The sequence below is a fragment of the Oncorhynchus masou genome, unplaced genomic scaffold (assembly GCF_036934945.1).
Source record: "Oncorhynchus masou masou isolate Uvic2021 unplaced genomic scaffold, UVic_Omas_1.1 unplaced_scaffold_18___fragment_8___debris, whole genome shotgun sequence".
Lineage (NCBI taxonomy): Eukaryota > Metazoa > Chordata > Actinopteri > Salmoniformes > Salmonidae > Oncorhynchus > Oncorhynchus masou.
The window spans coordinates 78729-92404 of record NW_027016592.1 but is presented as its reverse complement, the minus strand read 5'-3'; the positions used below and the strand labels follow the sequence as shown (position 1 = coordinate 92404).

Sequence of the window (13676 nt, the reverse complement as noted above, 5' to 3'; positions counted from 1 at the left end):
ACAGCTCAGCTCAGCTCAATCTCTCTGTAAATGCCATGTCTGTAGGTCTCTGTGTTTCACTCTCGCTTTGTGTCGTAACCTCTCTTTTGTTTAAGCACCTCATAGCACTTTGTCATCACCTGTGAGTATTGTTTTTGGTTATGGTGTTTGTGTTTGATTGCTGGTGGAAAAGGGGGAAACCAAGACAAGTCGCCCATGGGCATACACTACCCGTAGGTGAACTTTGTTAAATACACTAGTTAGAACTGGGCGGACCACCCACTGTATTTTTGGTTAGTTAGTTAGCTGTTGTTAAAGTAGGCTAGTCTAGCTTAGGGGTGTTTTTGAATACTTATTGTTTCTTTCCTTGGGTCCAGCTCAGCCCCTTTTCCTGCTCCCCCCATTACCGTGTGTTTATAAATAAACCTAGAGTTTGACGGTAGATTTCAGTTGTCGTGCTTATTTCGTTCACACTTTTCCTTTGTCACAATAATAATTTGCATGAGTTATGTTACGAGTCTCATTACCATCCCCCCTAGACTGTCGGGCCAAAAGGGATTCGTAACAACCATAACCCCAACTTCATGTCCACACCCCGTTTCAACCCTAACAATAACCCTAACACTAACTCTAGCTTCATGTCCACACCCTGTTTCAACCCTAACCACAACCATAACACTAACTCTAGCTTCATGTCCACACCCTGTTTCAACCCTAACCATAACACTAACTCTAGCTTCATGTCCACACCCTGTTTCAACCCTAACCATAACACTAACTCTAGCTTCATGTCCACACCCTGTTTCAACCCTAACAATAACCCTAACACTAACTCCAGCTTCATGTCCACACCCTGTTTCAACCCTAACCACAACCATAACACTAACTCTAGCTTCATGTCCACACCCTGTTTCAACCCTAACAATAACCCTAACACTAACTCCAGCTTCATGTCCATACCCTGTTTCAACCCTAACCACAACCATAACACTAACTCTAGCTTCATGTCCACACCCCGTTTCAACCCTAACCACAACCATAACACTAACTCTAGCTTCATGTCCACACCCCGTTTCAACCCTAACAATAACCCTAACCATAACTCTAGCTTCATGTCCACACCCTGTTTCAACCCTAACCATAACCATAACCCTAACCCTAACTCCAGCTTCATGTCCACACCCTGGGCCTTTTCTTCTTACATGCTGACCACACAGCTCACGTCTCGTGCCTCAACGAGATTCTGCATTGCCAGGAACTAAAATAGAACTTGGTTCTATTTGTGATGCTTGATGCACTGTATGTCCCACCTCTCCCATCTCCTCATTGGCTTTTAGGACAATATACCCATGTTCCATCTCCTCATTGGTTTTTAGGAGCATATACCCACGTGGGTGATTGAAATATGAACTGAGGTCCACACTCCAGTACAATTGGTAGTGGTAATGCACCTTAAAGTTGGTGTCCAAAAGCCATGCTAAGTCCGAAGAAGAAGCCTGAAGGAAGAGAGATTACTAGAAACAAACTCGGTTCACCCTTTTATCTGTGGATTAATTGTTGGAGTAGAGGACCTTGTTCATTTCAGGTAGGATAACAACTCAATATTTATATCACAGGACAAGGCAACAGCAAGCTAGCTAGCTAAATTTCCATAAATGTTTCATGCTTTTCGGCCTGTCCCAAAACTAATAAGGTTGGTTCAGAGTCTGTTTTGATATTTCAACTTGTGCTGCATGTGATCGGCATGTTAGACACATACAGCCATCACTATTTCTGTTTCTGCTCATAACTGGGACCACTGTATATTACTTGATTGCAATGAAATATTTAAATTTTCCAAATCATTGCAAAAGTAAGTATGACCTTATACAGTAGATCTGCATTGTAGTCTACAGTCAATATGTCGATTACAGGAAAGGTCAAGAACAATAAAATGATTTAATTTCATTATTTTGGGATTTATTGACATTGACTCAAGGAGTCGCATCATAGACACCTAAATATAAGGTGAATAGTTTATGTGATTACACATTACACTTGGATCAATCTCCAAGACATATGATACTCGAACAGAGTATAGGATACACATTTACTGTCTTTATAAAAGACAACATATTGTCCAAAATAAATTGAGGTTTCACATTGAGAGAGAACATTTTATACCCGTTACAATAAACACATTATTAAAATAATTTGAGCAACATTTTCACACAAAGTCTGATCTTTAAACAAATCAATTATTTCTTATCACAGAGTGATGATAACAGGTACAATTCCCAGTTTGGGTAAATAATCATCATGGAGAATCAGTGATTCTGGAGCTCAAGTTGATCAATAACAAATGGTTAACTAATACTGATACATACCTCACAGAAGATGCTCAATATAATGTTAATATGACCATATCGTTGCAACAATTAAATTGTAACAAAATAGCTAATTATTGATAAGTGTTGACCTTTAAACAGATCGGTAACAGATCATCACAAAAAGATGGAAGATATGATACACATTTTGGGTTAGAAGTCCTCATGGAGGACAGTTGAAGTTGATCATTAATAAGCAAACTATCAACATAATCAACACATGATGATACTTCACAAAACAAAGGTTATTAACATTACAAAAATGCAGATTTCAGTGTTTTATATTAGAGAAACATTTTAACTTGTTCAGTACAACTGAAATGAAAAGTTTCAATTGAAATGACTTTTAACAACCTGCACAAGCAGAATATGAAGAAGATCTCTGATCACTGTCCATCACATTAATGTTAGACCAACATGGTCCATTGAGTTTGTTTGAGAGTGGAGTTCCAGTATGTAGGACTCTACCAGGGCCTCCAGAGAGCAGTGTGGACTGGACTCTTCTCTTTGCTGGTGCTGTACTGGGCTGGGAGCTGAACTGAGGCAGGTCACTCTCCCTCCTGTTCTTATCAGAGGATGGATGCAGGCTCTGGAAGTGGCTCAGCAGTCTTCTCTGGGTCTGTGTCTTCACCTCATCCTTGGACAGGAAGTGCACAATCTCTTGGGCACAGCTGGAGTAACCCTGATTGAATGGTGCTGAGGAGGAGCTCACTGACGGGTTCTGTTGCTATTATCTCCAAGATGTCGGCTTTCTCCATTTTGAAATCTGGCTGCTGGTTGAGGCTCTCTCCAAAAGAGACTTGAGCTGCTCAATGCTGTTGTTGAAACGATCTCTGCGTAACTTCTCAACCACTGGCTTTCTTATCTGCAAGAAGAGGAGAGTCATTAATAATATTATTCTGAATACAACAGAGCTGACATGAATGGATGAAATCTAGAAGCAAAAACTGAAATAATGCAACACTATTTGTAACTCAATTTACCTTGTTGGTCAGAGTCAGGTGCTCATTAGAGTAGATCATAGCTAAAGTGATTTTTGGTGCCATGGCTGGATCTCTGTGCTGTAACGGGTCTCAGTGTAGAGTGAATCTGATGTCTAATGCCTTCATCTCTCCTATATATAGTCAATAATCTGCATATGAATGTGTGGGTCTTGGGCTTGTTGGAGTTTCTCACAGTCTGTAGCCAATGGGTGAGCTTGGAAGGACAATGAGGAATGTGGAACTGCCACATGCTCAGTGTTCTTATTGCTGGGGGACAATGGTCACGTCTCATGGAACAGGTGGAGAGGTGGGAGGGGGGTGGAGAGAGACTCAGAGTGTTGTGTGAATCTGGGAAACCAGTGACCCTCAGATCTGCTGCCTGATGTTAGGATCAATGATACTGAGAGAGCACACACTCATCATCACAACTTACACGTTTGAGACTGACGCAGATCCCCTGCGTGAAAATGTTTTTTTTAATGGCTGCATACCTGAGAGAATATAGTTTCAAAATAGAGAAATGAAGTTGCAATTAGATTCTTGGAAATGGAATAGGCCTTTCTAAAATTTGTTTCATGGAGAATTTGAACATGAGGTTTTAACTATAGTAATTAGATTCCGTTCATTTTTTTTTAAAGCAGAGCCTTTATGAACATTGCCACTTTTAAAACGTAATAATGTGTAGTAGTAAGTAAGTTGACATTCACCCCCTGGTATATTTATGTTGCAATACTGCTCTTGTGTCTGTGTATTCACAGATTTGACAGACTACTGCCAGAGGTAGTGAAGTCTGGAGGTAGCAGATGTGTCCTCTGTCTTGAGGCTGCTGGTCAGTGTGAGTAGAGAACTGATCTGAGTTTCCCACAGTCCTGTGTGCTGTGATCAATGCACTACAAAAACTACTCAGTGGAGCATTAGTGACGGCTTTTGACTCTGTGTTGTGCTTTAGACCGAGCCTGACGTCACAGACCATCTGGATTCTGGAGGGGAAAACTACCATAGGTTCCTTCCATACTGTTTCACAATTAGATATTTATTACATTTTATTCCAGAATTGTTTTTTTTGCAGACTACATTAAAATAACATTATACTCTATCTACTGCCTGATGTTGGGATCAATTATACTTACAGAGCACACGCTCATCATCACATCTTATATGTGTGAGGCTGACACAGAACCTCTACATTAAATGCACAGTGTAACTTAGTCCCCAACTACGGTATGAAGCCATTGTTGAATGTATAGTGTTTCAAAGCTTTAGCACTTATTCAGTCACATTGTATTATCTCACAATGGATTTTACCGCAGACAAAAATATATGCCTGTATATAGAACAAATATTTATAATGTTTTGTCTTGCTGAATGTAACGACGTTCTTCGTTTGTCGAAAGAGAGTCGGACCGAAATGCAGCGTGTTTGTTACTCATGTTTATTAGTGAAAACAAATAACGAAACTATACATGAAAATAACGAATAAATACAAAACAACAAAACGGAACGTGAAACCTATTACAGCCTGACTGGTGAAACTAACACAGAGACAGGAACAATCACCCACGAAATACAAAGCGAAACCCAGGCTACCTAAATACGGTTCCCAATCAGAGACAACGAGAATCACCTGACTCTGATTGAGAACCGCCTCAGGCAGCCAAACCTATGAAACACACACCCCTAATCAGCTACAATCCCAATAACTAAAAAACCCCACTAAATACAACAAACAATAAACCCATGTCACACCCTGGCCTGACCAACTAATTAACTAAAACACAAAATACTAAGACCAAGGCGTGACAGAACCCCCCCCCCCCTAAGGTGCGGACCCCCGAACGCACCTCAAAACCATAGGGAGGGTCCGGGTGGGCGTCTGTCCATGGTGGTGGTTCCGGCTCCGGACGTGGACCCCACTTCATAAATGTCATTGTTCCTCCCCTTCGCGTCCTGGGATGATCCACCTCGCCGCCGACCATGGCCGAATAGTCCTCACCCAGAACCCTACATAACAGAGGAGCAGCTCGTGACTGAGGGGCAGCTCGTGACTGAGGGGCAGCTCGGGACTGAGGGGCAGCTCGGGACTGAGGGGCAGCTCGGGACTGAGGGGCAGCCCGGGACTGAGGGGCAGCCCAGTACCGAGAAGAAGCCCAGTACCGAGAAGAAGCCCAGTACCGAGAAGACGCCCAGTACCGAGATGAAGCCCAGCCAGGCAGTTGAATCCGGCAGATCCTGGTTGACTGGCGGATCCTGGCTGACTATCAGATCTGGCAGATCCTGGCTGACTGGCGGATCCTGGCTGACCGGCGGATCCTGGCTGACCGGCGGATCCTGGCTGACCGGCGGATCCTGGCTGACCGGCGGATCCTGGCTGACTGGCGGATCCTGGCTGACTGGCAGATCCTGGCCGACTGGCGGATCCTGGCTGACTAGCAGATCTGGCAGATCCTGGCAGACTGGCAGCTCTAGCTGCTCCATGCAGACTGGCAGCTCCTTGCAGACTGGCAGCTCCTTGCAGACTGGCAGCTCTAGCTGCTCCATGCAGACTGGCAGCTCCTTGCAAACTGGCAGCTCTAGCTGCTCCATGCAGACTAGCAGCTCAGGCTGCTCCGAACAGACTGACAGCTCTGGCTGCCCCATGCAGACTAGCAGCTCAGGCTGCTCCGAACAGACTGACAGCTCTGGCTGCCCCATGCAGACTGGCAGCTCTAGCTGCTCCATGCAGGCTGGCAACACTGGATGCTCCATGTAGACTGGCAGCTCTAGCTGCTCCATGCAGACTGACAGCTCTGGCTGCTCTAAGCAGACTGACAGCTCTGGCTGCCCCATGCAGACTGGCAGCTCTGGCTGCTCTATGCAGACTGACAGCTCTGGCTGCTCCATGCAAACTGGCAGCTCTAGCTGCTCCATGTAGACTGACAGCTCTGGCTGCTCCATGCAAACTGGCAGCTCTAGCTGCTCCATACAGACAGGAGGCTCCGGCAGCGCTGTAGATGTGCGCTGAACAGGCGAGGCGCACTGAAGGCCTGATGCGTGGTGCTGGCACTGGTGGTATTTGGCCGAGGACACGCACAGGAAGCCTAGTGCGGGGAACTGCTACCGGAGGGCTGGGGTGTGGAGGTGGTACTGGATAGAGGACAGGCACAGGAAGCCTGGTGCGGGGAGCTACCATCGGAGGACTAGTGTGTGAAGGTGGCACAGGATGGACTGGACCATGAAGGTGTACTGGAGAGCCTGAGTGCAGGACTGGCACAGGACGTGCAAGGCTAGGTAGGTACACAGGAGGCTTAGTGCGTGAGGCTGGCACATTTTTCACCAGCCGACTAACACGCATCTCAGGACTAGTATGGAGCGCTGACCCAGGTGCCATTAAATCCCCGACACGCTCCGTCGGACGAATATTGTACCTAAAGCACCAAACTAGCAACTCCCTCATTAATTTCTCCTCCAATTTCCCCATTAACTCCTTCACAGTCTCTGCTTCGCTCACCTCCAACACCGATTCTGGTCTCCTCCTTGGCTCTTCACGATAAACAGGGAGAGTTGGCTCAGGTCTGTCTCCTGACTCAGCCACTCCCCCTCTGAGCCCCCCCCCCCCCCAAGAAATTTTTGGGGCTTCGCTCTGCGCCGCCGTGTCTTTTTTTCCGACTCCATTCTCCTATAGCCCTCTTCGCACTGCTCCAGCGAATCCCAGGCGGGCTCCGGCACTCTCTCTGGGTCGGCCGCCCACCTGTCTATTTCTTCCCACGTCGTAATATCCATACTGTACTCCATTCTGGGCTGCTCCTGTTTCCATCCACGTCGCCGTGCTGCCTCCTCATACCAGCGCCTCTCCGCTTCAGCCGCTTCTAGTTCCTCCTTAGGGCGGCGATATTCACCAGGCTGAGCCCAGGGTCCTTTTCCTTCCAGCTCCTGTTTCCTCTTCGCCTGCTGCACCTTTGGGTGGCTACACTCCCTGGTTTAGCCCAGGGTCCTCTCCCGTCAAGGATTTCCTCCCATGTCCAGAAATCCTTAATACGCGGCTCCTCTTTGGGCTGCTCCTGCCTGTTGACACGCTGCTCGGTCCGTGTCCGTGTGTGATTCTGTAACGACGTTCTTCGTTTGTCGAAAGGGAGTCGGACCGAAATGCAGCGTGTTTGTTACTCATGTTTATTAGTGAAAACAAATAACGAAACTATACATGAAATAACGAATAAATACAAAACAACAAAACGGAACGTGAAACCTATTACAGCCTGACTGGTGAAACTAACACAGAGACAGGAACAATCACCCACGAAATACAAAGCGAAACCCAGGCTACCTAAATACGGTTCCCAATCAGAGACAACGAGAATCACCTGACTCTGATTGAGAACCGCCTCAGGCAGCCAAACCTATGAAACACACACCCCTAATCAGCTACAATCCCAATAACTAAATAACTAAAAAAAACCCACTAAATACAACAAACAATAAACCCATGTCACACCCTGGCCTGACCAACTAATTAACTAAAACACAAAATACTAAGACCAAGGCGTGACACTGAATTTAGTTTCAATTCCATTTCTTTCTTTATTGAGTCAAATTAGCTTCCACTAAACAACAGAAATGTTCTTTGTTAAATGCTAATTAATCTCTACACAAGCAGTTCCTGTCAAGACCCTGGGGGAAATGTTTTTTTAAAATCAGACATACATCAATTAAGAAGGTAGTAAATACAAACTTTTTGAATGTCGGATGATATAGACTTGTATAGCATATGGCGGATCAGAGAGAGTCAAGATTGGACTAAATACTTTAGATCTTTCAAGGATATACGTTTTAGATATAAACTGTATCATCTTTGACTCTACAATCTGATCATGTGTAATATAATGTATTTCCTGATCTGTTACCTAATTCCTCTTAAACCTTGTCATAATAAAAAAAACACTTGTGCAGTCCTTATAATTCATTGTCTAATTTCAACTGGTGAAGCTAAGTTTTACCACTGTCACATAGCCCCTGATCCCACAGCCCTGGGTGCAATATGTGAAACATAAAAATAGCTGCTACCTATTCATTACTTTTCTAGCATTTTGATGCAGAGGACATATCTGTGATATAATTCATATCTAGAATTCAATGATGAAAGCGTACTAGTGAAATTCCTGCTCACCCCTCATCATACAGGGTACAGAAGTCTATTGTCCCAAAGGCAGTCTGTGAGTGAGTTTTCCTTGGTTTCCCACACTCTCTCCATTCACTGCTCTCAATGGTGGAACAATAGAAGTGTGCCTTATTATAATGCATCATATTAGGTATTCAGTTTAGTCCGGTTTCTAGGCAACCATTAAAAATGCTTCAATTACCAAAACAGCATCTGGTCATAGAGAAGGTTCCCTGAAACTTGGATTGGAGGAAATTATTTGAGTTAAAGAACAATCAGCACTGTAGACATGTCTTGGTTCTGACCTAAATTGAATCAATGAGAGACAAGTGACATGTTGATTTTAGCCATCACCTTAACCCTAACCTTAATCCTAACCCTAGATTTACTGTATATCCACACCCCTTCTAAACACTAACCACAACCCTTAGTCTAGCTTCATGTCAACACCCCGTTTCAACCCTAACCATAACCCCTAACTCCAGCTTCATGTCCACACCCTGTTTCACCCTTAACCATAACCCTAACTCTAGCTTCATGTCCACACCCGTTTCAACCCTAACCATAACCCTAACTCCAGCTTCATGTCCACACCCTGTTTCAACCCTAACCATAACTCTAGCTTCATGTCCACACCTTTCTTGTTACATACTGACCACACAGCTCGTGTCTCGTGCCTCAACGAGATTCTGCATTGCCAGGAACTAAAATAGAACTTGGTTCAATTTGTGATGCTTGATGCACTGTACATCCCACCTCTCCCATCTCCTCATTGGTTTTTAGGACCATATACCCACGTGGGTGATTGAAAGATGAACTGAGGTCCACACTCGAGTCCAGTCCAAAACTAGGGTTAGGAACTCTAGACCACCTTTACTCCACACACAGAAATGCATACAAAGCTCTCTCCTGCCTTCCATTTGGTCAAATCTGACCATAATTATATCCTCAATATTCCTGCTTACAAGCAAAAACTAAACCAGGAAGTACCAGTGACTTGCTCAATACGGAATTGGTCAGATGAAGCGGAGGCTACGCTACAGGACTGTTTTGCTAGCACAGACTGGAATATGTTCCAGGATTCATCCAATGGCATTGAGGAATATACCACCTCAGACATCGGTTTCATCAATAAGTTAATCGACAACGTTGTCCCCACAGTGACCGTACGTACATATCCCAACCAGAAGACATGGATTACAGACAACTTCTGCATCGAACTAAAGGCTAGAGCTGCCACTGTCAAGGAGCGGGACACTAATCTGGACGTCTATAAGAAATCCTGCTATGCCCTTAGATGAACCATCAAACAAGCAAAGTGTCATTACAGTATTAAGATTTAATCCTACTACACCGACTCTGACACTCATCTGATGTGACAGGGCTTGAAAACTATTATGGACTACAAAGGGAAACCCAGACGCGAGCCTACCAGATGAGGAAAATGCCTTTTCGAGGCAAGCAACACTGAAACACGAGAGCTTGATGACTGTGTGATAATGCTATTGGTAGCCGATATGAGCAAGACATTTAAACAGGTCAACATTCTCAAATAAAGGTGAAATAAAAAATAAATTTAAAAGACAAGGCCGCTGGGCCAGATGGATTACCAGGATGTTTACGCAAAGCATCCGCAGACCAACTGGCAAGTGTCTTCACTGACATTGACACCTCTCCCTGACTGAGTCTGTAATACCAACATGTTTCAAGCAGACCACCGTAGTCCCTGTGCCCAAGGATGCGAAGGTAACCTGCCTAAATGATTACCACCCCGTAGCACTCCCGGATACCCTAGACTCACTCCAATTTGCATCCGCCCCAACAGATCCACAGATGATGCAATCTCAATTGCACTCCACGCTGCCCTTTCCCACCTGGACAAAAGGAGAAAGCTGTTCATTGACTACAGCTAGGCGTTCAACACCATAGTACCCAAGAAGTTCATCACTAAGCTAAGAACCCTGGGACTGAATACCTCCCTCTGCAACTGGATCCTGGACTTCCTGACGGGCATCCCCCAGGTGGTAAGGGTAGGCAACAACACATCTGCCACACTGATCTGCCACGGTGATCCTCAACACTGGGGCCCCTCAGGGGTGTGTACTTAGTCCCCTCCTGTACTCCCTATTCATCCATGACTGCATAGCCAAACACGACTCCAACACCATTAAGTATCCTGACGACACAAAAGTGGTAGGCCTGATCACTGACAACTATGGGATAGCCTATAGGGAGGAGGTCAGAGAACTGGCAATGTGGTGCAAGGACAACAACCTCTCCCTCAATGTGAGCAAGACAAAGCAGCTGATCGTGGACTACAGGAAAAAATGGGCCGAACAGGCCCCCATTAACATTGACTGGGCAGTGAAGCGGGTTGAGAGTTTCAAGTTCCTTGGTGTCCACATCACCAATTATCTATCATGGTCTTAACACACCAAGACAGTCTTGAAGAGGGCACGACAAAACCTATTCCTCTTCAGGATACTGAAAAGATGTTGCATGTGTCCCCAGATCCTCAAAAAGTTCTACATCTGCACCATCGAGAGCATCCTGACCGTTTGCATCGCCGCCTCGTATGAGAACTGCTTGGCATCTGACCGTAAGACGCTACAGAGGGTAGTGTCAGAGGAAAGCCCATAAAATTGTCAGACTCCAGTCACCCAAGTCATAGACTGTTTTCTCTGCTGCCGCACGGCAAGCGGTACCGGAGAGAAAAGTCTAGGACCAAAAGGCTCCGTAACAGCTTCTACCCCTAAGCCATAAGACTGCTGAACAATTAATCAAATGGCCACCAGACTATTACATTGACCCGCTTCATTTATGTTGTACTCTGCTGCTATTCACTGTTTATTATCTATGCATAGTCACTTTACCCCTACCTACATGTACAAGTTACCTCTAACCTGTAGCCCCTGCACACTGGTACCAGTACCCCCTGTATATAGTCTTGTTATTGTTATGTTATTATATTATATTTTTTACTTAGTTTATTTGATAAATATATTCTTAACTCTTCTTGAACTGCGCTGTTGGTTAAGGGATTGTAAGTACGCATTTCACGGTAAGGTCTACACTTGAATTCAGCGCAAATGTGACAAATACTTTGATTTGAGTTGGTGGTGGTAATGCACCTTAAAGTTGGTTGCCAACTGCCATATAAAGTCCAAAAAAGAAGCCTGGAGGAGGAGAGATTACTAGAAACAAACTCGGTTTACCCTTTTATCTGGATTAATTGTTGGAGTAGAGGACCTTGTTCATTTCGGCTAAAATAACAACCCATTGTTTATATCCCAGACAGATTAGCTAGCAACAGCAAGCTAGCTAGCTAACTTTCAATATGTTTCATGCTTTTTGACCTGTCCCCATGAATAAGGTTGGTTCAGAGTTTGTTTTGATATTTCACCTGCGTGTCCTGATTGTGTCTGGTGTGGGTGGACAAAATCATCATAACAATAAAAAATGATTTAATTTCATTATTTTGGGATTTATTGATATTGCCTCAAGGAGTCGCATCATAGACTTGAACACCTAAATATAATGTTATGTACTTGAGTGAAGACCCAAAAGTGGTTTTAACAGAAAACAGAGTTCTTTAATGAAAAACAGGAATGGCATAAATCCTCTTCCAACGTTGTCAATGGAACAAAAAGAACGTTAGAATAGTGCAGGATGCACCTGCCAGGCAGACTCCGACAGGATAGGACAAGGTGGAAGCAAACGAGACGACAGCTTGCTTCTGGCATGAAAAACACAAACAAGAATCAGACACTGAAAGTAGCAGGAACAGAGAGAGAAATAGAGACCTAATCAGAGGGGAAAGAGAGAACAGGTGGGAAAGAGTGAATGAGCTAGTTGGGGGAGATGTAGAACAGCTGAAGAAGGAGAGACAGAGAAGGTAACCTAAAAAGACCAGCAGAGAGAGACAGAGTGAAGAGAAAGGACAGGAACAGACATAATAAGACATGACAGTACCCCCCCCCCACTCACCGAGCGCCTCCTGGCGCACTCGAGGAGGAAACCTGGCGGCAACGGAGGAAATCATCGATCAGCGAACGGTCCAGCACGTCCCGAGAGGGAACCCAACTCCTCTCCTCAGGACCGTACCCCCTCCCAATCCACTAGGTACTGATGACCACGGCCCCGAGGGCGCATGTCCAAAATCTTACGAACCCTGTAGATAGGTGCGCCCTCGACAAGGATGGGGGGGAGGGACGAGCGGGGGCGCGAAGAACGGGGCTTAACACAGGAGACATGGAAGACCGGGTGAACGCGACGAAGATAGCGCGGGAGAAAAGTCGCACTGCGACAGGATTAATGACCTGAGAAATACGGAACGGACCAATGAACTGCGGGGCCAACTTGCGAGAAGCTGTCTTAAGGGGAAGGTTCTGAGTGGAGAGCCATACTCTCTGACAGCAACAATATCTAGGACTCTTGGTCCTACGCTTATTAGCGGCCCTCACAGTCTGCGCCCTATTACGGCAAAGTGCCGACCTGACCCCCTTCCAGGTGCGCTCGCAACGCTGGACAAAAGCCTGAGCGGAGGGGACGCAGGACTCGGCGAGCTGAGATGAGAACAGCGGAGGCTGGTACCCGAGGCTACTCTGAAAAGGAGATAGACCGGTAGCAGACGAAGGGAAGCGAGTTGTGGGCGTACTCTGCCCAGGGAGCTGTTCTGACCAAGACGCAGGGTTACGAAAAGAAAGACTGCGTAAAATGCGACCAACAGTCTGATTGGCCCGTTCGGCTTGACCGTTAGACTGGGGATGAAAGCCGGACGAGAGACTGACGGAAGCCCCAATCAAACGGCAAAACCCTCCAAAATTGAGACGTGAACTGCGGGCCTCTGTCGGAAACGACGTCAGACGGAAGGCCATGAATTCGGAAAACATTCTCGATAATGATCTGAGCCGTCCTTAGCAGAAGGGAGCTTAGCGAGGAGGAATGAAATGAGCCGCTTTAGAGAATCTATCGACAACCGTAAGAATAACTGTCTTCTCCCCTGCTGATGAAGGCAGTCCGGGGTGATAAAATCTAAAGCGATGAGACTACGGTCGAGAGGGGAATGGGAAGCGGTCTGAGACGGCCGGCAGGAGGAGAGTTCCCAGATTTAGTCTGCGCGCAGACCGAACAAGCGGCGACAAATCGACGCGCGTCACGTTCCCGAGTGGGCCACCAGAAACGCTGGCGAATGGAAGCGAAGGCATTCCCGAACGC

At 45.7% G+C, this 13676-nt stretch overlaps 1 pseudogene; it reads right to left on the bottom strand.

Annotated features, from left to right (window-relative positions):
- Positions 1–2714: 2714 nt before the first annotated feature.
- LOC135538893 (transcription factor HES-5-like) lies at positions 2715–3430 on the bottom strand (annotated as a pseudogene).
- Between the last annotated feature and the right edge of the window lie 10246 nt (positions 3431–13676).